The 23235-nt window shown below is 45.8% G+C and overlaps 1 protein-coding gene across 3 annotated transcripts in view; it reads left to right on the top strand.

The window, feature by feature from the left end:
* Positions 1–23235, top strand: part of KIF1A (kinesin family member 1A) — a 3950406-nt gene that overhangs the window by 1126839 nt on the left and 2800332 nt on the right. The gene's annotated exons all lie outside the window — the stretch shown is intronic.

Consider the following 23235-nt stretch of genomic DNA (forward strand, 5'->3'; position numbering starts at 1 on the left):
CAGCAATTCATTTGCTGAAATATAAAGAGTAAAAAATAGCTATCAAGAAAACCTTTGTATTTCCAAAATGGGCACAAGATAAGGTGTTGAGAAGCAGTGATTATTTGCACATCTCTGAATTCCAGGGTGCCCATACTAGCATGTGAATTACAGGGCATTTCTCAAATAGATGTCTTTTTTACACACTGTCTTACATTTGGAAGGGAAAAATGTAGAGAAAGACAAGGGGCAATAACACTTGTTTTGCTATTCTATGGTCCCCCAAGTCTCCCGATAAAAATGATACCTCACTTGTGTGGGTAGGCCTAGCGCCCGCGACAGGATACGCCCCAAAACACAACGTGGACACATCGCAGAAAACAGACCTGTTTTTAGCAAAGTGCCTACCTGTAGATTTTGGCCTGTAGCTCAGCCGCCACCTAGGGAAACCTACCAAACCTGTGCATTTCTAAAAACTAGAGACCTAGGGGAATCCAAGATGGGGTGACTTGTGTGGCTGGGACCAGGTTCTGTTACCCAGAATCCTTTGCAAACCTCAAAATTTGGCTAAAAAAACACATGTTCCTCACATTTCTGTGGCAGAAAGTTCTGGAATCTGAGAGGAGCCACACATTTCCTTCCACCCAGCGTTCCCCCACGTCTCCCGATAAAAATGATACCTCACTTGTGTGGGTAGGCCTAGCGCCCACGACAGGAAACGCCCCAAAGCGCAACGTGGACACAACCAAATTTTTGAAGGAAAACAGAGGTGTTTTTTGCAAAGTGCCTACCTGTAGATTTTGGCCTGTAGCTCAGCCGCCACCTAGGGAAACCTACCAAACCTGTGCATTTCTGCAAACTAGAGACCTGGGGGAATCCAAGATGGGGTGACTTGTGTGTCTGGGACCAGGTTCTGTTACCCAGAATCCTTTGCAAACCTCAAAATGTGGCTAAAAAAAACACATGTTCCTCACATTTCTGTGGCAGAAAGTTCTGGAATCTGAGAGGAGCCACAAATTTCCTTCCACCCAGCGTTCCCCCACGTCTCCCAATAAAAATGATACCTCACTTGTGTGGGTAGGCCTAGCGCCCGCAACAGGAAACGCCCCAAAGCGCAACGTGGACACATCACAGAAAATAGACCTGTTTTTAGCAAAGTGCCTACCTGTGGATTTTGGCCTGTAGCTCAGCCGCCACCTAGGGAAACCTACCAAACCTGTGCATTTCTGAAAACTAGAGACCTAGGGGAATCCAAGATGGGGTGACTTGTGTGGCTGGGACCAGGTTCTGTTACCCAGAATCCTTTGCAAACCTCACAATTTGGCTAAAAAAACACATGTTCCTCACATTTCTGTGGCAGAAAGTTCTGGAATCTGAGAGGAGCCACAAATTTCCTTCCACCCAGCGTTCCCCCACGTCTCCCGATAAAAATGATACCTCACTTGTGTGGGTAGGCCTAGCGCCCACGACAGGAAACGCCCCAAAGCGCAACGTGGACACAACCAAATTTTTGAAGGAAAACAGAGGTGTTTTTTGCAAAGTGCCTACCTGTAGATTTTGGCCTGTAGCTCAGCCGCCACCTAGGGAAACCTACCAAACCTGTGCATTTCTGAAAACTAGAGACCTAGGGGAATCCAGGATGGGGTGACTTGTGTGGCTGGGACCAGGTTCTGTTACCCAGAATCCTTTGCAAACCTCAACATGTGGCTAAAAAAACACATGTTCCTCACATTTCTGTGGCAGAAAGTTCTGGAATCTGAGAGGAGCCACAAATTTCCTTCCACCCAGCATTCCCCCACGTCTCCCGATAAAAATAATACCTCACTTGTGTGGGTAGGCCTAGCGCCCGCGACAGGAAACGCCCCAAAGCGCAATGTGGACACATCACAGAAAACAGACCTGTTTTTAGCAAAGTGCCTACCTGTGTATTTTGGCCTGTAGCTCAGCCGCCACCTAGGGAAACCTACCAAACCTGTGCATTTCTGAAAACTAGAGACCTAGGCGAATCCAAGATGGGGTGACTTGTGTGGCTCGGACCAGGTTCTGTTACCCAGAATCCTTTGCAAACCTCAAAATTTGGCTAAAAAAAACACATGTTCCTCACATTTCTGTGGCAGAAAGTTCTACAATCTGAGAGGAGCCACAAATTTCCTTCCACCCAGCGTTCCCCCATGTCTCCCGATAAAAATGATACCTCACTTGTGTGGGTAGGCCTAGCGCCCGCGACAGGAAACGCCCCAAAGCGCAACGTGGACACATCACAGAAAACAGACCTGTTTTTAGCAAAGTGCCTACCTGTAGATTTTGGCCTGTAGCTCAGCCGCCACCTAGGGAAACCTACCAAACCTGTGCATTTCTGAAAACTAGAGACCTAGGGGAATCCAAGATGGGGTGACTTGTGTGGCTCGGACCAGGTTCTGTTACCCAGAATCCTTTGCAAACCTCAAAATTTGGCTTAAAAAAACACATGTTCCTCACATTTCTGTGGCAGAAAGTTCTACAATCTGAGAGGAGCCACAAATTTCCTTCCACCCAGCGTTCCCCCATGTCTCCCGATAAAAATGATACCTCACTTGTGTGGGTAGGCCTAGCACCCGCGACAGGAAACGCCCCAAAGCGCAACGTGGACACATCACAGAAAACAGACCTGTTTTTAGCAAAGTGCCTACCTGTAGATTTTGGCCTGTAGCTCAGCCGCCACCTAGGGAAACCTACCAAACATGTGCATTTCTGAAAACTAGAGACCTAGGGGAATCCAAGATGGGGTGACTTGTGTGGCCTGGACCAGGTTCTGTTACCCAGAATCCTTTGCAAACCTCAAAATTTGGCTTAAAAAACACATGTTCCTCACATTTCTGTGGCAGAAAGTTCTGGAATCTGAGAGGAGCCACAAATTTCCTTCCACCCAGCGTTCCCCCACGTCTCCCGATAAAAATGATACCTCACTTGTGTGGGTAGGCCTAGCGCTCGCGACAGGAAATGGCCCAAAACACAACGTGGACACATCACATTTTTTCATAGAAAACAGTGCCTACGTGTGGATTTTGGCCTCTAGCTCAGCCGGCACCTGGGGAAACCTAGCAAACCAGCGCATTTTTGAAAACTAGAGACCTAGGGGAATCCAAGATGGGGTCAGAAATGGCCTAAAATAAATTTGCCCCTGAACACCCGCCCCCCCACCCCCCGGAGCGACCCTTGCCTACGGGGTCGCTCCCCTTGCGTGACATTGGCGCCAAAAAACAAATCCCCGGTGTCCAGTGGTTTCTGCCCCCTTGGGGCAGATTGACCTAAAATCGACCAATCTGCCCCCAAGGGGGGCAGAAATGGTCTAAATACAATTTGCCCCCCAGGGGAGCGACCCTTGCCTGATGGGTCGCTGCACATCTCTAAAAAAAAAAAAAAAACACAAAAAAAAAATTGCCCTGGCGCATAGAGGTTTCTGCCCCCCCTGGGGGTAGATCGGCCTAATACCAATAGGGCGATCTGCCCCCAGGGGGGGCAGAGATGGCCTAAAATAATTTGGCCCCCCCCACCCCCCCGGGGAGCGACCCTTGACTACAAGGTCGCTCCCCTTGTGTGACGGCGCAAAAAAAAGATCCCTGGTGCCTAGTGGTTTCTGCCCCCCTTGGGGGCAGATTGACCTAAAATCAGCCGATCTGCCCCCAAAGCGGGCAGAAATGGCCTAAATACATTTTGCCCCTCCAGGGGAGCGACCCTTGTCCAAGGGGGTCGCTCCCCATCTGTAAAACAAAAAAACAAAAAAATCCCTGGTGCCTAGTGGTTTCTGCCCCCCTTGGGGGCAGATCAGCCGAATCAAAATAGGCTGATCTACCCCCCCCAGGGGGGCAGAAATGCCTAAAATAATCCCCCCCCCCCAGGGAGCGACCCTTGCCTAAGGTGTCGCTCCCCTTCCGTGAAATTCACGCAAAAAAAAAACTCCCTGGTGTCTAATGGTTTCTGCCCCCCTTGGGGGCAGATTGGCCTCATCAAAATAGGCCAATCTGCCCCCAAGGGGGGCAGAAATGGCCTAAATATAATTTCCCCCCTAGGGGAGCGACCCTTGCCTAAGGGGTCGCTCCCCACCTAAAAAAAAAAGAAAACATAACAAAAAGAAAAAAAAAAAAAAAGATCCCTGGTGCCTAGAGGTTTCTGCCCCCCCTGGGGGCAGATCGGCCTAATAATAGGCCGATCTGTCCCCAGGGGGGGCAGGAAAGGCCTTCCCAAAAAAATGCCCCCCCTGGGAGCGACCCTTGCCAAAGGGGTCGCTCCCGTTGCGTGAAATTCGCGCGCAAAAACAAACTCCCTGGTGTCTAATGGTTTCTGCCCCCCTTGGGGGCAGATTGGCCTCATCAAAATAGGCCAATCTGCCCCCAAGGGGGGCAGAAATGGCCTAAATATATATTGCCCCGTAGGGGAGCGACCCTTGCCTAAGGGATCGCTCCCCACCTAAAAAAAAAAGAAATCATCACAAAAAAAAAAAAAAAAAGGTCCCTGGTGCCTAGAGGTTTCTGCCCCCCCGGGGGCAGATCGGCCTAATAATAGGCCAATCTGCCCCCAGGGGGGGCAGAAAAGGCCTTCCTAAAAAAATGCCCCCCCGGGAGCGACCCTTGCCCAAGGGGTCGCTCCCTTTTGCCAATTTCACTGAAAAAAAAAAAAAATCCCTGGTGTCTAGTGGGGTTTCAAAAGCCGGATTGCAAGCAATCCGGCTTTTGAAACCTGTGAGAGACTTCAAAGGGAAGGAAATACATTTCCTTCCCTTTGAAGCCTCTCGGGGCCTCCCCATGGGATTGAAAAAGAAATGCAAAAGCATTTCTTTTTCAATCGCGCTGGAAGCTCTGCTTCCAGTGCGATGGGGGAGACCCTGTGACTAATCAGCGCGCGCTCGCGCGCTGACGTCACAGGGGTGGTTGGGGGGGTTGGGGGTGGGAGGGGAAGGGCTTCCCCTTCCATCCCTGACTTGGGGGGGTGGGGAGGAACCCCACAGAGGGAGCGAGAGCGCTCCCTCTGGGCTCTGTGCACAGGACGTAATGGTTACGTCCTGGGCACAGCAGCACTGTGCCTCAGGACGTAACCATTACGTCCTGGGCACAGAAGGGGTTAAGGGCAGGTACTGTGTTTTGGCATATGCTTCCTGTATCAGTGGCGGGAAAGGTGACACTGTTAAAGATCATTACCTTCCACCCCTACTGTCTTTCTTTCGAACGTTGCCATGTGGAAACACAGAGCTTACTTACGAGATATAGACTCAATACTAACTAGCTTTCTCTGGGGTGCAATCTGCCAAATAATTTTGTTTTATCCACCCTCCAGAGGGCCGTGCTAGAGTCCTGGTGGTCTCATACTTTGAGTCCTTGTGAGATGCTGGCCTGGTTTGTAGTGGCAACCAGAGGTACTTACACCTTATACCAGGTCCAGTGATCCACCTTAGTGAAATGTAGGCAGTGTCTAGCAGCTTAGGCTGACTAGAGGTAGCTGTAGCAGAGCAGCCACCGCTGAACTAGGAGACATGCAAAGCTCTTGCAATATCACTTAAAGTCATATAGTACTTATACACAAGAAAACAATGCCCAGGGTTACCAAAAATAAAGTATTTATTTGGGTGACACAAGGCCAAAAATATCTTAGAGGCAATACTCCTACTGGAGGTAAGTATCAGTAGTGAAAATAGTGAAAAACACAATGGATTGCAATAGGCCTAGGGGCAACACAAACCATATACAAAAATAGTGGAATGCAAATGTTGAATTCCCCCCCTAGGCAAGTGTAGTGTGTAGAGGGGCACTGGGAGCATTGGAAAACACCAAAGGTAAGTAAAATACCCCACCGCAGAGCCCAGGAAAGCAGGAGTAAAGTACAGCAAATTTCCTCAGAACACACTACAAGTTGTCATACTGGATTTTGCAAGGACCAACCAAGACTGCAAGAAACCAACAATGGGTTCCTGGACCTGAAGACCTATGAAGATAGGAGACCAAGTCCAAAGGTTGAAGAAGAGTCCAGGAAGAACAGGAGCCCCTGCCACCCTGGAAGAAGGTGCAAAAGTAGATTCTCTGGTTGGAAGAGAAGTACAGAAATGCACCAAAGAAGATAGCCATGGGTTCCTGATTGGTGCACGAGATGTCCCATGTCGAGTCGTTGAATGCATGAAGTTTGCATTGCTGGATTCCTCCAACAAGTCTTGGTTCAAGCAAATATGCGTTTTGCGTCAAAATGCCACTGCCCAGGCCCAGGAGGGACCTGGGGGGTCTCAACTCAGACTGAGGAGACAGAGGGGGCTCTCAGGTCTTTAGAGAGCCCTCAGAAGAACAGGCAGCACCCAATGGAGTCCCAGGACACGGGGAGAAAGGAGGTGCAAAGTGCAGTAATTGCAGCACCACGCCAAGGGATATCACGCTGCTAGAGAATAACTCAGGGAGCTGAGCATCGCAGGATAGGGTGCTGGGGACCTGAGCTATGCCATGCACAAAGGAGTTTTGGAAGAAGTGCACCGAAGCCCAAGGAGCTGCAGAAGACGTGATGCATAGGGGTACTGTCTGGCACGAGGAGGCAAGCTCTTACCTCCACCAAATTTGGACAGCTGGACCTTTGGACAGTCAGGGTCACTTCAGTCCACCACCTGTGTTCCAGGGATCATGCTCGTCGATTAGAGAGATGTTCCAGAGTACCGTTCATCGTCACTGAGAGGTGCCTGCTGAAGCAGGGAAGTGGCTCAGTCCCTCCACTGGAGATTCCTTTGGTCCTTCTGGTGAAGAATGAAGACAGGCAGTTCTCAGATAGTGCACCATCTAGAAACTATTGCAGTTGCTGGCTGGAGCTGAAGCTGCAGGTCATAGTAACCTTCCTGGATACTTTGTTGCAGTTACAGCAGTTCCTGGAGCAGTATACAGTTGACCCGATGGTCAGAAGCTGAAGGAGAGGATGCAGATGAGTCCTGGTGGAGTCTTGCAAACTGAATCCGAGGAAACTCCCAGAGGAGATACCCTAAACAGCTCTGAGAGGAGGATGGGCTACCTACCCAGATATGCACTAATCAGGAGGGGACTCCGACATCACCTGCTGGCACTGGCCACTCAGAGGCCTCCATAGTGTCCCCACACCTAGGAATCCAAGATGGCTAATGCCAGAGACACTCTGTAGGACCCTTTGGGCACCACCCCTAGGGTGGTAATGGACAGGTGAGTGGTCACTCCCCTTTCCTTTGTCCAGTTTAGTGCCAGAGCAGGGACTGCGGGTTCCTGAACCGGTATAGACTGGCTTATGCAAGGAGGGCACCATCTATGCCCATCAAAGCATTTCCAGAGGATCTGGGAGGCTACTCGTTCCAAGCCTGCAACACCTATTTCCAAAGGGAGAGGGTGTAACAACCTCCTCCCAAAGGAAATGCTTTGTTCTGACTTACTGGAATTGAGCTGCTCAGTCCCCAGGAGGGAAGAAACCTCTGTAAGGTGGCAGCAGCTGGGGCTGCAGTGGAAACCTCAGAGAGCTGGTTTGGCAGTACTGGGGGTCCATGGTGGAGCCCCCAGGGTGCATGGAATTGGCCCCCCAGTACCAGATTTGGATTGGGGGTTCAATTTCGCAATCTTAGACACCTCACATGGCCATATTCGGGATTGCCATTTTGAAGATACATATATGTAATGAAATATATGTAGTGCCCGCGTATAATGGTGTCCCCGCACTCACGAAGTCTGGGAAATTGGTCCTGGACAACGTGGGGGCACCTTTGCTAGTGCAAGGGTGCCCTCACACACAGTAACTTTGCACCTACCTTCAGTAAATTAAGGTTAGATATATAGGTGACATATAAGTTACCTGTTGCAGTGAAAAATGGCTGTGATATAGTGTGGACACTATTTCACTCAGGCTGCAGTGGCAGTCCTGAAGAAAGGTTTGTATGAGCTCCTTATGGGTTGCAAAAGAAATGCTGCATCCCATAAGGATCTCCTGGAACCCCAATGCCCTGGGTACCTAGGTACCATATTCTAGGGACTTACAAGGGGGGTCCAGTGTGCCAATCTGAATTGGAATATGAAGTCACTAGACTGTAGTGACAAATTTGATAAACAGAGAGAGCATGAGCACTGGAGTTCTGGTTAGCAGAACTCCAGCGATACAGTAAAGCATACTGACATACAGACCACAAACAATGAGCACTGGGGTCCTGACTAGCAGGTTCCCAGTGAGACGGTAAAAACACACTGACAAACAGGCAGAAATTGGGGGTAACATGTCAAGAAAGATGGTACTTTCCTACAGTCCTGTTATCTGGTAGAGCAGTTGCAGTGGCTAATGCAATGGGTGTCTGACAGGCTTACTTTAGGTAGAAAGATGTCCCTTTTGGCCTAAACATTAAAGGACTTGCCCGTCTGGTACTACGGACTCTGCAACACGAGGCCGCGACAATCGTGAAACCTACATTATGTGGCGCTGCTGGGCCAGGAACCATCAGAGAGTCCATACCCCTGTCTCCTACTCCTTGGACCTGCCACTGCTGTTTCTTTGTGAGTTGCCACGTGGCTGGGAAACTGCAGGGGTAATGACAGTGGGGGTTCTGTTTGAATCCTAGGTGTTCCTCCCCTTTGAGTGTAGCCACCACTATGGCCTACCTCAAGGGCACTGTGTTCTTCATAGAGCAGACACCATAGCCATCTGTAAGCTTTGGAAATAGGGCCTGACTGAACCAACACAATAAGCCAGTTGTCAGTATGTAGTGACCACTTCAGGAACCTTCAAAGTGATGACTTACTTATACCGTAGACTGAGGAATGACCTTGGCCAGCCCCTGCTGAGATTTAAAGCCCGTTGGGAGGATGATTTAGGTACGGACCTTCCAGATAAGGACTGGGAACATATACTGGAGTATATGGCTGAGGCAACCAGAAATGCCAGGTTTAGACTCATTAATTGTTATGTCCTATTTAAGGCATACCTCACCCCTGGCAGAATCAATATATACTTGGCCAACACAGATGCAAAATGTCCCTGATGTGCTGAGGTGGGAGCAGAGTTTATTCATTTGTTTTGGGGGTATCCCCAGCTGACAGACTTTTGGGAAGCTATTGCTATCAAGTTGGCCAAGATTACTGAAATAACGATTCCCTGCACTCCAATTTCTTGTCTACTACACAAGTTTTCACATACGGCCAAAACTAGAGTCACTAGTAAATTCCTGGACCTGGTGTTTGTCCTGGCGAAAATATCAGTGAATAGGAACTGAAAAAGCCCTTGAGGGCCAAGCATAGAAGCATGGTAGAAGGAACATATTAGGCTTGGGGATGCCAGGAGAGGGTTAGGGACATTGGAGGCAGCCAAGGCTTGGGAGACTTTAGAGGATTGGTAACAGCACCCTGAGCCTCTGACACCTGAGGAGACCTAATACATATGATATCTGTGCATGTTTCCAGTAGGAAACCCCCACAGATATACTATGGGGCCACAGGCTTTTCTTGGATGAGATCCCTTGTGGGACAGTATGGTTGAAGGATATACCACAGATTGTCCTCTTACATAGAACATACATAGGCAATTATCTACAGACCAGATAGGGATACACCTTACAAGTGGGTGGGGGTATTTAGTTGGGATTATTGGGTATGATAAATTAATGGTTGTAAGCATGAACTGGAACCACTGTCATTGAGTGTATTACAGGCTGGACTCTGCCTCTTGTGGCTACAACTGGCTCCTGCCTTGCACTGAAACTTAAATACTATTGCTTATCCTGGATTAATATGCACAACCTGCTTCTGATTGCTGTATTGAAGGTCCAGCTGGGAATGAATGTGATGACTATAAAATTTGTTTTAAAAAAAGCCCTGTGGATTCTGTCAGTCATCTTAATCAGTCCATCAGCAATAACTACGTGCTGGATAATCTTCTGAGAGATTGTAGAGCAGGATGCAACATAGAAAAACTATATAGCAAGTTATTAATTGTGCCTGTTAGGAATTGGGTTGGAGGGTGACTGGGGCATAAGCCCTGGTCAAGCAGCAACCACCATCTTAGTCAGAGTAAGTGTCAGGTAAACCCTAAATTAACCTGTGCTCACCCTATGGTAGCTTGGCACAGAGCAGTCAGGCTTAATTTACAGACAATGTGTAAACTATTTGTGCAACACTTCAAACAGTAAAACAGTGAAAATACCACACAAAAATATTTCACACTAGGCTTAAAAAATAAGAAGTAATGTAATTAATAAAACAGGACTGAAATACGAAACATCCAATAAGTAGAAGTTGAGTTATCAATTTTTAAAGAATAAACTGTAAAATAGCGCTTAGAAGCAGTAAGGGCCATCCGAGGATATCTGGTCACACCAGACCAGGACAAAGTCAAAGGTTCAGGCTGACCATGATGGAGCACAGGCAAGCTACAGGGACCCAGTTAGGCCCGCTGAACCAAAGTACCTTAAATACTGGTTGTGGAGCGTTGCGTAAGTCCAAGACACAGATGGCTTGTGCAGCCAATGCAATGTGTCAGTTCCAAGATGCAGTAAGACTGCTATGTAAGGTCCTCATGTGTTGTCATTGAGGATCCTGTCAACGGGGCTAGAGATGTGAAGGCTGGTGTTAGGGATGCGTTGTGAAGCTGAGGCGAGGTGTCAGTTCTGAACAGGACTGAGGTTTTGATGTGGAGCTATAGCATCGGAATTGAGGCTGCCATTGACAAGGGATGTGAGGAGCTGGCACCAGGGTAAACATTGTACAGTGTGGTTCCAAAGGCAATGTGCTGGTCCAAATGTGCAGTGATGCGAGTCTTTTGCCAAGGTTCTGGCCACATAGTAGCAGTGATGTGCCAGTTATGTTCCATGCAACAGTGACAATCCATCGGTTTTGCTCCCACAGCAGAGGATGCTGTCAGTTTCGCTAGAGCAAACACCTTAGGCCCATTTCCAAGGGTCCAGAACTGGGGTGGAACCACTTAACAGGACAGATTCACAGAGGGCAGAGTCCAGGTGTGGTAACAGGATGGTTGGTAGTCTTTTATGTCCCCAAGATTTCAGATCAGGAGGCCAGCTAGCTAGCCCTCGGAGTCACTCTGGGTTCGGGTTATGCAGGTCCAGTCCCTCCCACCCAGGCAAGTGAATGCAGAAGGGCAACATAGCAAGGCAGGAGTGAAGCAAAGTAGCAGTCCAGCAGAGTGGCAGTCCTTCAGCACCTCAGCAGTCCTTCTTCCTCACGGAGTCTTCACAGGTCCAGAGGTGTACTGAAGTGGTGGTGCCACAGGTCCAGTATTTATCATTGGGCCTTTGAGGAGAGGGAGACTTCAAAGACAGTCCTTTGAAGTGCACATTGGGCCTGTCATTCCTATCCTGGCTCCAGACTCACTACAGGAGGTTATGCAACCCTTTGTGTTGGGACAGGATGCTGCCTATTAAGGTGTAATTCAGGCTGTGCCCAGTTCCTCATTCCCATCAACCCTGGACGGCTCATCAAGTCACACCTAAGCTCCCATTGTGTATGGCTGTCTAAAGTTAATACAAAAACCTCAGCTGTCACCCACCTCAGACAAGTAATCAGAGACCGGCAGTAGCCATGAAATGGCTAAAGTCAGAAAATGCCAACTTTCTAAAAGTGGCATTTTCAGAATTGCAATTTAAAATCTGACTTCACCATAAGTTGTTGTAGGAGACTGGCCCTCTATGTAGTGTGCAAAAAACAGGCACACTGTGCAGAGAGTCCAGGCAACCACACATTGGTTTACAGAGGTAAAAACTAGAACACCTAATGCTCTAATTTTAATAGTGGCTTGGTCGAGCAGTTAGGCTAATCTTAGAGAAGTACAAAGCATTTGTTATACTCATAGGATCAATAACTCAACACACACACTCAAAATAATAAGTTGAGACCAGTTTATCAAAGATAATCAAAATTGGGTAGGTACTTTTTAAGTTATGAAGTTTTAAAGTTTGGAAAATGTCTCAGTTCTGTGCATAATTACACACCATAGGGATCAATTGGGAAAGTATTTTTAAAATACATACAAAATCAGGCAGTGCGTTTACCAAGGTCTCCTTTTGCAAGTAAGTTGAGGTCATTGGTAGGCCCTATGGATCAGCTGGAGAAGTTTTGGCGACTCCCTGTTCTGGTGGAAGCAGATGCTGAAAAGCCACTGCAAGGGGCCAATTGGAAAATTGCTGAACAGGTAGACTTCAAGGTGAATTTGGTCGGTCTTCTGGGAGTGTCGAGGTCACAAGGGGTGGAGGATCGTTAGAGTAAAGCTGGATCTTTGGTGCAGGGCACAGGGTGTCCGGGGTGGACTGTCCTTCTGGTTGTTCGATGTCAGGTGGTCCGTATCTGGTGCTATTGCACAGTTCAGCCACTGGAGAATGCAGTGTCGCCAAACTTGGCACACTTGTAGGTCGTGTCCTCGTAGTTTGTCAGATGGATTTTGATCTGGCTGTGGGGTGGGGTTTCTTGGTCAGCAGCCTGTCAGTTAACTAGACTTCACTGGTTCTTAAGCTTTTGTTGCAGGAGAGTGATGCCTTCACTCTGGGGGGAGATCTTTAGTGTGTTTTGAAGATTGGAGGTCCTCTGGGGGTTTGTGGAGTCCATCCAATGTCCGAGAAATCCCTCATTGGCGATTGTTGAGTCCTGCAGCAGGCAGGGTTTGGCACCTTTTTTTTTGGTGCAGAAGGACTTCAGTTTCCCAGCCTAGGGTCTTCTTTGTTCCTAGTCGTCTTGTGTCCTTGGAGTCTGAAGAAAGATTCTGATCTGAAATGGTCCAGGAATGCCCTCTAAATACAGTATTTAGTGGGCATTTTAAAGAGGATACCTAGTAGTGACCAATGGGTCATCTACCGTAGAGTGGCTACACCCACTAAGTGACCACTTTATGTGGGCAGAGGTCACTTACCTATACCTGATTGGCTATGTTCCTTCCTAACAAGATGGAGGAAAATGAAATGAAGAGGTTGCCTCGCATGCAACACTTTAGGGGGTGGTGCAAGCTGGGACTGACTCCTCCTCCTGTCCTTTGTGTTTTTTCCCCACTGTTGCTCCAGCCAAAAGTGGGTGTTAGCAATGGGGACAGCCATCTGCTGCTAGTAGCAGGCTTGTGGGGGGCACATTTCAAGGGGGGTAAGCCCTTTGAAGCTCACTAACAGGAAAGTGCACATTTCTGAGGAGGGGGTGTTTACACCTCCACCCAGTAAGGGCTTTGTTCTGGGACCCAGAGAGCAGGCTCTCTCACCCCAGGATTCCAGAATCTTGTCTGCTGCTGGCAGGCTGGTTGTGACCAGCCAGCAACCATGCTAGTTATATTTTGCAGGGGCACTTCTAAGGTGACCCCTGGGTATATTTTGTAGTAAATGCAATGCTGGTACAAGTTTGGATTTATCATTCTAGGTTGTTTTATACCGAACAACCCAGGGTTTAGAGTGGCCATCATATAGCTGTAAAACCTATAGGGACCAGTGTCCAGCACATGCATTTAGAATAGTTGCTATGTTCACTTACTGTGTCTCAGGTTCAGCAAGGACATAGTAGGGGCATATTATTCATGCAGCTATGCCCTCACAGACATTATAGTGCACCCTGCCTTAACACAAGAAGGCCTGCCAGAGGTGTGACTTGCCTATAATGCATGCAGTGTGTAATGGACAGGGCATACAGGCTGTGTTTTGCATTTTAGGACTGCATCAGGACACTCAGCCTGCAATGGCAGTGCTGAGTACATTTGAATGCATGTCGCTTGAGGGTGGCACAATCTGTGTTGCTACCCTCAGGGACCTACCCTTAGTACCCCAAGGCTTGGGTACCTAAGTACCATTTACTAGGGACTTATAGTGGCAGCTAAAAGCGTTGCCAATTGTGCCAATGAATCACAACAGTTTTGGGAAAGAAATCGGGCCCAGGACCCTGGTTGGCAGGGGCCCTTGGGAAACAACTTTGAGACTACATCTCATACCAGGCAAAAAGTGAAAGGGCTAACCATGACAAACAAGGCCTCCTCTCACAATTGTTATTTTAAACTGTGATCCCATAGACACTGAATTAGAAATGTTTATCTCTTCCAAACTGCAAATTAAACTTATAAGTTGTAATAAGGTAATCCCAATGTTGTCCTATAGGAATAGGACTTGCTGTAGCGAAAAATGAATTTAGGAGTTTTTCAATACCAGCACACGTAAAACTTAATAGTACATGTCCTGTCTTTTAAATACATTGCACTCTGCCCTCTCGGTCGTAGAGGACTCACCTCAGGGGTAACTTATATCTATAAAAAGGGAAGGTTTAGGCCTGGAAAAAGGGTTGTTTTGCCAGTTCGATTTCACAGTGTAAAACTGCAAACACAGGCTCTGCAATGCCAGGCCTGAGACATGGTTAAAGGGTTGCTGAAGTGGGTGGCACAATCAGTGCTGCATGCCCACTAGTAGCATTTAAGTTACAGGTTCTGGGCACATGTAGTGCACTTTGCTAGGGACTTATAAGTAAATTAAATATGCCAGTTGGAGATAAGCCAATGTTACCTTGTTTAGGGGAAATAGCAGGGGCACTTTAGCACTAGCTGGTCCTAATACCAGCAAAAACGACTTCAAAATAATAGAAAGGTGGAAGGCAAAAACTTGAGGAAAAGTCCACCCTAAGGGTATCAGGTCTAACACTGTCTTAGTAAAGAAGCCATCTTAAGAATAGATGACTCTTGTCTGCTCATCTCACTTGATTTATCAGTAGTATTTGAGAATGGCAGTCAACACACCCTACTAGACATCATGAATCATTGCATTGGTATAGGGGGCAATGTACTGAACAGGTTCACCTTACACTTATATATTACTCACAGGAATTTAATATGGATATCTGACCCTATACCACTAGATCCACAAGGTTTTTTATTAGACCCCCTGCTTTACAGTTTGTACGTAGAACCCCCTGGAGATCTACTGAGCAATTCTGGCATACTGAACTATTAATATGTTGATAGCATTCAGCTATAAATGAAAGTTCCCACACCAGATGGTATCTTTTAATGACTTAAAACTCTGACCAAGATCCGGGCTTAGATGACATAATTTCAGACTCAATTCTATTACAAAAGAGCTCATGTTCATTGCGCCTCCTATCTCCATTTGCCCTGTGCAAGCATGGCTGGAAGCCACAAGTATTCTTTATTGCAAAACCAGAATGATCGGAAGCTTCAGAACCCTAGCCACATCCAAGAATAGACACCTCGACCTTCAAAGCACATAAATCATTTGGCATAATGTACACAGTATCAGCACAGACTCATAAAAGTAATTAAATATTTCCTTCCAGAACTGGACCTTAAAATAGCAGTACAACCTTTATCTAATTGACTATGGGAATGCCATTCTCACCAGGATACCAACAATGTACCTAGCTCACTTAAAAGTGGCATATCATGCTACTTGCCTGCTTTACCTCCAGAAGCAAATGATTTGACCACATTACACCAGTGCTTTTCTCTTTACATGGCTGTCCAGTAAGAGTGGGCAGATTCTCCTACAAGATGTCCAATTTAGTTTATAAAATTGTAAATAATGAATATTTTTTGCCCTGGCAAAAAGTCTAAAAATGTCTAATTGGTCAAGTTCCTTATGTAGAATAGATGCAATCCTTTCTGGAAACTCCTGAACAAAAACTATTCTCAATCATTCATTCCCTGGTTGCATGCACACAATATATAACCTTATTCCTCCAGTTACTTCACCCTCACCCTTCCTATCTACCTTCAAGAGCAAACTGAACAACATTTCTTCTTGTCCCTTGCCTTTTATCACCTTTGTCGCCCTAAATTTGTTTTGCCTCTGGTTTTATGGTGACACAAAACCTTTTTTCCTGGTCATCACAACTGCTAAACAACTTAAGGACAAATGTTAGAATTCCTGCTCATTATTATGGCTTAATTAATTGTCTGCCATCTTCGTACCTCATGAAAACATTGTACACATTCCAATTTTTATTGTATTTGATGTCATCTGAATTGCTATTTTTACATTTGTCCATATTGCATACATTTAGATTTGTAGTGTATGCCATATCCTATTATGCTAACTTGCTTAATCTATTTCTGTATACCATAACTGCTGTCTTCCAAAATGTTATTTTGCTCCTTCCACCTTGCATGTGCTTTATAAAATCTCCAAATAAATAAATAACTACACACGTACCTTCCATAATTATGCACTGGGATGTCTTATTCATTTAGAACCCATAACACACATTGCAGTGCCCCCTAAACAGTTCTTTAAGTCTCTCATGGCAGAAAGCCTGAAGTATAGGCCAGCATATAGTAGTGTGTGTATATATATCCCAAAGCAGAACCCAAAAGTAGTTGAAATTCTGCTACAAGGAAACACTATACCCACCAGCATTATCTAGCAGGAATGCATCAACTGGTGGTGTGCAAAAGTTACCTTGATCAGATGTCATTAGACTCCTTTCCTGAGCCCAGTAATAGGGAACAGTTTGAAAATAGCAAAGGAGTTTTAATTTTTGCATTAGCAAGTTGGTCATTTACCAACAAGGCATGAATTTGAATTCTCACACCCAGAATTCTAAATTGGATTGAGTAAGCCCTGATGTGAATTTTAAAGCACTATGTTTTGCAAGCATGTTGTTTTAAGGCAAGTTTCTTACTGCCTTGTAGCAGAGTTTACATGCTACAACTTTCAGAGTAGTGCTGTGGTACACTTCCACTGCTTTTATTGGGCACAACAGGCAGAGTATTATGGTTCTTGAATAAAACCCTCACTCTTACTGACCCTCAATACTCACAGGTACAAATATATCAAATCTTTGCTGAAACTGTTGAAGGCTAAACTAGTCCAGTTCCTCAAATTTTACTCACCAGTTCTTCTTTCCTCCAATGAACTCTGTCAGTAGAGTTCACTGTGTAAACCTGAAAGGGTATTTTTCCATATTAAATGTTTAGTACTTTTATTGACATAAACATGTAAACACGCAAAAGCTATTACCTGTGTATAATTTATGATTACTCACGTTTTACCCCCTTCACTGTCTGACCTGCTTTAGCATCACAATACTGCCATTTAAAATTGGAGGGACCTACAGCACACTGAACTTCTTTTCTGCAGTCTGTTGGTCAAGCTTTGGAGGGGGGGGACTCAAGAACTGCAAAGGCCATGAGGTCTGGTAAAGCAAGAAGGAAACCCGTCATCTTTCAGAAACGTAAGAAGTGCCAGTGAGGCGATGTTGTGTGCAATGCCAAAGCCAGCTGTTGCCAGATCAAGGCCCTACTTTCACCTGTAAGCCCTACTCCACCGGTGGTCCTTCAGACCGCTTCACAAGACGTTGAACTGTTCAATACTGTAGCTTTGAATCCTCTGGATCCTGTCACAAATATGTCTCAACCAAGTTCACTGATGTTTCGTGGGCTCCAGTTGTAAAAAAGGTGGGCGGTGGTGGCACTCAGCATTTGACGAGTTTGAGTGCATCGTCGACGACTGGCACCTAGGAGGCATCAGTAAAGGGCCCCCGATCTCTTGAAATACATGCACAATCACATCACCCCATTTTACTAGTAATTTTTGTGGATCACTCTGGCCCAGTCAGTACCGTAGAGTTCAAGGAATTAGACACAGATGTGTCAGCCCCCAAAGAAAATATAACTCCATTGGTGTCACAGGTGGCTAATTTGGCTGTGGTTCCATTGAAGCATGGGATCTCTCCAATAGTTATTTGAAGTGACCATTCCTTTGACGTCATGTACGGGGTTCCTTCCTCATTAGTGCTTTCACGGCAGAATGTGCAGGATCTTGATAGTCAAGATTGCCAGCAGGACAACAGTATGGACTATTTGATTAGTCCGCTGGCTGCACAATGGACTCGTGGCCTAACTTGCAGCATTCTATCAATGCTTCCTATGAGATCTCCAAGTGGGCAGGCAGGGGCACCTCTGAAACAGAGTTAACTGACAGAGAGATTAACGGCCAATCGCTCTTGGACTTATCTTGTTTTCAAACTGAATCTGTTGGGGGTGCAGATACTCAATCCAAGCCCATGCCCAATGTTATGACCAAACCCAGTGTCCCTGTCTGGTTTCAATTTATGCAAACTTTACAATCTACTCTTCTGACCTTGAATTATCATTCTGACAAGCTGGGTGTGCACGTCGACTTGTTGAATACAATAGCTACATATGTGGCTGGGGATCGATCAGAAATTAGACAATTTAAACCATTTAATCATTAGAGCACAAACAAGCGCCAATTTAGTGCAAGAAGCCTGCTTGTGTTCTCCAATTATAGAAAGTCTTTCATAAGCCTTTCATCCTTTCCTCCTTTTTTAAGCTCAGTTCTATCTGAAATTAAGAGGTTTTCATCTTGCTCAGTGTCCTCAGCTACTTCATTGAATTTGGGGCCCCACCCAGACTTGGTACGAAAAAACAACAAAATTAAAACACTGGATGATTACTTCTGCCTGGTAAAGCGTTTCACAATTATTAAACCGAGCCAGCACAATGCCATCAGAGCAACAAAGCAAGGTATTTTGGCCAGTTCAGTTTGTTGAAAGGTTTACCCACCTGGATTCAAATGCATAGATCCAGTTCAATCTCCCCATTCTCACTGTGTTCCACAAGCAGGTCAATTAAAATCGTCATCTTTAGAGGTAGATCCTGGTGTGCAGCACACACTATGCAAGAGAGAAAAGAAAGGGCTCTGAAAACAGCAGAAAAAAAGGCAGTCTTCCCTTAGCTGGGAATGCAAATAAATGTCAACAACTGGCTCAATATGTTGTACGACTCCCTCAGGAGGCGACAAACCTGACTTTGCCAACTGGTCCATCTTTGATCATACAGGGTGGCCTGTCACCAACTAGTGAGTCTGCGCAAAGTTTACCGTCCAGCGTCCCTACTAATTGGGGCAGAACTACATCCAAAGAAAGCATTGGGCCCCCTCAAAAAAGCAAAGTCAACAGCTCAGCTGCATAACTACAAGTTCTGGGGGGGCGGCCTTGCTGATGATATAGCAACGTCAATGAACCATACTTCGGCTTACGAAGCAGCTAGTTGTGATATAGTGGGACCGAGAGCTGACAGCTCTTTTAGGATGCCTCTTAAAATTCAAAGCAGCCAGCTCCCTCCACCAGTTCCAAGATTCTATTTCTGTTGCTGATTGTTTGGAGATGAGGCTAGAGGTTCCTAGGGGTGCTTCTAGGCTGGAGGGCCATTCCCATCTAAGGCCACCATCTCATTTTTCAACGTCCCCATCTGAGTGTACAAGTGCCAAATTAATTTTCAAGCCGGAATACTGCTCAAGAGGTGCCCATGACATCTTGAATAAAGGGAACATTTTAAGACTTTTCAAAGCTATTCTGGAGTTGAGTAGCACTGGATCTGGTGATATCGTTCCCATCAAAATATTTTCTTCAAAAGGGCTTACAGACAGGAGAAGCCACCCTAGTGACATTGGTCTCCATCGCCCTAGCACAGTCAATTCTCACAAGAGAAGATTTATTTCATTCCTGGGGCATTACAATCATTCCCCATAAGAATCCTGGCTAACCCTGCCTTATTGTATGAACCATCAAGTCCTAAGGCTCCCCTTGAATCGAAGCCATTTTCAATTTTGAAAAGTGCTTAGGGTAGCTCCATTACACATAGTGGTATAGAGGGTCTGATGTTGGTAACCAGCTGGGGGCTAATTGAGTTTGGTTGCCCTCAGCCCTATTGCATCAGCGGTCCGAATGATCTCTCGGGGAGGTGTCTCCTATGCCAAAGTACGAACCCCTGACGTTATGTTCATTGAATATCAGCGGGGTTGCTCAGAAGATTGAATCTGTGGACCTACTGTTGTTCCTAAATTGTTATGAAATAATTCCTCTATGTTCCTGAACAGCCTAGACCACGGGACTGCTCTCGTAGCCCGCTGGGTGCGTACATGGTAATATATTTAAACAGCATGGGATTCAAAGTCCTGAACGCCCGACTGCCACAAGGCACTGCCGAGTTGGACAAGATCGGATGGGCGAATATGTTACTATTTGGATTATGCCATCTGTTATATGGAAATGTTCCCCTTTATGGAAAAGTGCTCAATATCCACTCAGTGTGAGAGTGATCATCACCCCCAAACCGTAGTTATAAAATCTAGCTTTCATCTCAAGGCTGTGGCTCGGGCTGCGGGTGACGGCGTATGTATTGAGACTTTAAAGAGCATAAAATGGATCCCCTTGTCTAGTGGTGCAGTAATGGCTGAAAGTATTAAATGTCTTGACTCTGTAGTGGTAGGTAGTGTGCCTCCAATTAAGCTGAGACAATTTTTTTTTTTTTTATGATCAATATTTCATAAACCTGTAAATAATTCTATTTCAACAACGCAGTTTGTTATTTCAAGGGAGACTCAGGCGTTAAAGAAAGCTTGCAATACAGCTGGTAGGGCAATCAGGACGAGCCCTGACTCAAAGGACTTACTGATTACGTTTAAGAAATTGCAGAAGGTCTACAGGAAGGCCATTTATGAAGAAAATCAGCAACGCTCTAACCTGTTTTGGGCCATACTTATAAGCCCTAGTAAGGACTTCAATTCAAGAAAATGTTGGTCCCGTATTAATAAACTAACAAACAGTCAAGGGGTCTTGATACTGTTAACATCTCAGAGGGTGAATAGGCTTCCTTTTTGGCCAGACATTTTTCTGTAAGCATGCCTGAAGAAAACCAGTACAGTGTGGGGGAAGCAGACTTAAATTCCGATTAAATTCCAGTTTCAGTCACTGGAGCCCCCGTATGTTCAATTGGAAAACATGACTTTTTCTTTGCATCGTCTTTGTCGCATTATTTCCAAGGCAAAACGGAATGGGGCTCCAGGTCACAACGGCCTTCCGCAGTTGCTGTTCAAACAGGACACAGGTCCTCATTACGAGTTTGGCGGATGGGATTACTCCATCACAAACGTGACGGATATCCCGTCCGCCGAATTACAAGTTCCATTATATCCCACAGAACTTGTAATACGGCGGAAGGGGTTTCACTGACGTTTGAGATGGAGTAATCCCCTCTGCCAAACTCATAATGAGGAGCATAATCCTTTGGGCGTACCACCTTGTGAACCTCTTCGACTACTGTGCCTTGTCCTCAAGAAGTCCCAAGTCTTAACGTGGTGCTATAATTCACCCATTGCATAAAAGTGGCTTAAGGTCCGACCCAGCCAATTATAGTCTGATAGCATTGCTTGATAATGAGGCAAAATTTTATGCCAAACATTTGTTCGAAGATCTTCATTCTTAGGCGGAGTCGAAGGGCGTAATTCCATTATGCCAAACAGGGTTTTCAGCTGTATCGGGCACACCTTCCAATTTACTAGCTCTATTTATTTTGATGGACAAGGCCATTTTAACAAGTTCCGTGCTGCGCTGCTGTTTTGTGGATTTCAAGGCAGCTTTCAATCAGGTCACCGGGTGTTCCCTGTGAGTTAAATTACAAAATTGGGGAATTCCTTCTGTGCTGCTAGGGTCCATAATAGAGTTCCATACAGACACCTGGGTCCGCATTAAACTAGGGGATGGCCGCTCCCTTTCTAGGAAAATTTCCACCTTTCATGGTGTGAAGCAGAGATGCTTGCTTGCTCCCTTGGTCTTAAACTTATTTTTTGCAGACCTGTCATCTGCTCTTGATGCAATTAATTCTCATCCCCCCAAGACTGGTGGTCTTCAGTTTAGTCATGTGCTCTATGCTGATGATTTGGCAATGTTCAGCTATACCAGGGTAGGACTTCAATGGTTGCTTAGCCAACTTGAACTTTACACAGCCTCGAACTTTTTGGAAGTAAATCTGTTAAAATTATAAGTGGTCTCTTGGGAAGTAACTGGTATTATAAGAGCAGTAAACATATTTCAGACCACTGTTATAAATACCTAGGGGTGCATTTTGATGCCAGAGGTAGTTTTGTTAGCCGGAGAAAGGAGATTGAAGTTACAGCCCTCTGCAGGTGTCTCTTTAAAATTATTTAAAACCTTTAGGGGACCTAATCTGTTCCCACAATTGGAAGTCATGAGAGCAAAGATTACTCTCTCATTGATCTATGGTCAGGATGTAATGTTGGGTAGAGGTGCATGTTTGCTAAACAGGTTGGTTACCAAGATATATAAGACTGTTTTTCATTTACTGCAATCTGCATTCCTGCGCAGGTTCGACTTGAATTTGGCCTTTTAAATCAGGGGGCAGTAGGTGCAGGTGCCTTTTTGAAACTGGCATAAATTAAGGAGGGCAAATGTGGGTAGTTTGGAATCATTTCTGTGGCTCAAAATTAGTGCGACTGAGGCAAAAGGGTCACACTGGGCCAATAATCCATCACAATCCACTTGTTATTAAAAAATGTTCAGTTTAGGTCCTTCCATTTGGATCGAGCTCTCCTTGCCAACTGTAAACACGCCTGGGCAGTAATCAATGCGTTCTGGCCAGCTACTCCAGCAAGTTATTTCTCCTGCTCTCCTGGCATTCATCTGAAAGAGAAATTCATGGTCTTAAGGAGGGGTGACTGGGCTTTTGTGAAGCATATACCCACCTGGCTGCTTAACCCAGGGAAGGGTGTAATGTGTGTGGGGCTGTGGTAGCTGGGAAGAATCGTTCGCACTTGTGATTTTGTCTGTGTCCAGCTTTGCAGAAGGAGCGTAGATCCTTGTTACGGAATAAGTGGAATTAATTGGGGGTCAACTCCTGCTGACAGTCCATCATTAAGTCCTTGCATCCAGACAATATGATGTTGAATGTTTTGTTGTTCAAATGTATTATTGCTGCTCAGGTCAGGTTCACTAAGGGCACTACGAACAGTGATTGACGTATGCAAACGTGCTCATTTGGGCTTGAACCCATTTTGCACAGTTGCTGAGTTCTTCTTTTTTGTGTTTTTTAATGTACTGATGGCTGCTATTATATGATGGATTAACCAATAAATGTAACCACCTTAAGGACTTGTGTAGTCGTCTGCTCCGTGTTTATTGCTCATGGGGAGGGTGTATGGCACGTAAGGAAGGATTTTTTGGATCCTAGAAGTTACCATAGTAGCAATCATGTGCAATTTTGTATTCTGCAGTCGGATCTCCTGCTATTATTAGACTGTTCTTATTTTGACGTTAATGTATTTTTTTGTTCAGCTGACAAACTCCATTGTCGTATAGTATTTAATGTTATTGAGCATTTTACTGTGCTTATAATGTTTGATATTAGCATTGTGTTTTGTTGGTAGCATGGGGTTTTCAAATTGGGTATGTGCCAAAACGTAGGTGTCTTTTTGCATTTGTACTATTTGATTTGTGGATTTTGCTTTCTCAGATA

The sequence above is a fragment of the Pleurodeles waltl genome, chromosome 11 (genome assembly GCF_031143425.1).
Source record: "Pleurodeles waltl isolate 20211129_DDA chromosome 11, aPleWal1.hap1.20221129, whole genome shotgun sequence".
In the NCBI taxonomy this organism is placed as follows: Eukaryota; Metazoa; Chordata; class Amphibia; order Caudata; family Salamandridae; genus Pleurodeles; species Pleurodeles waltl.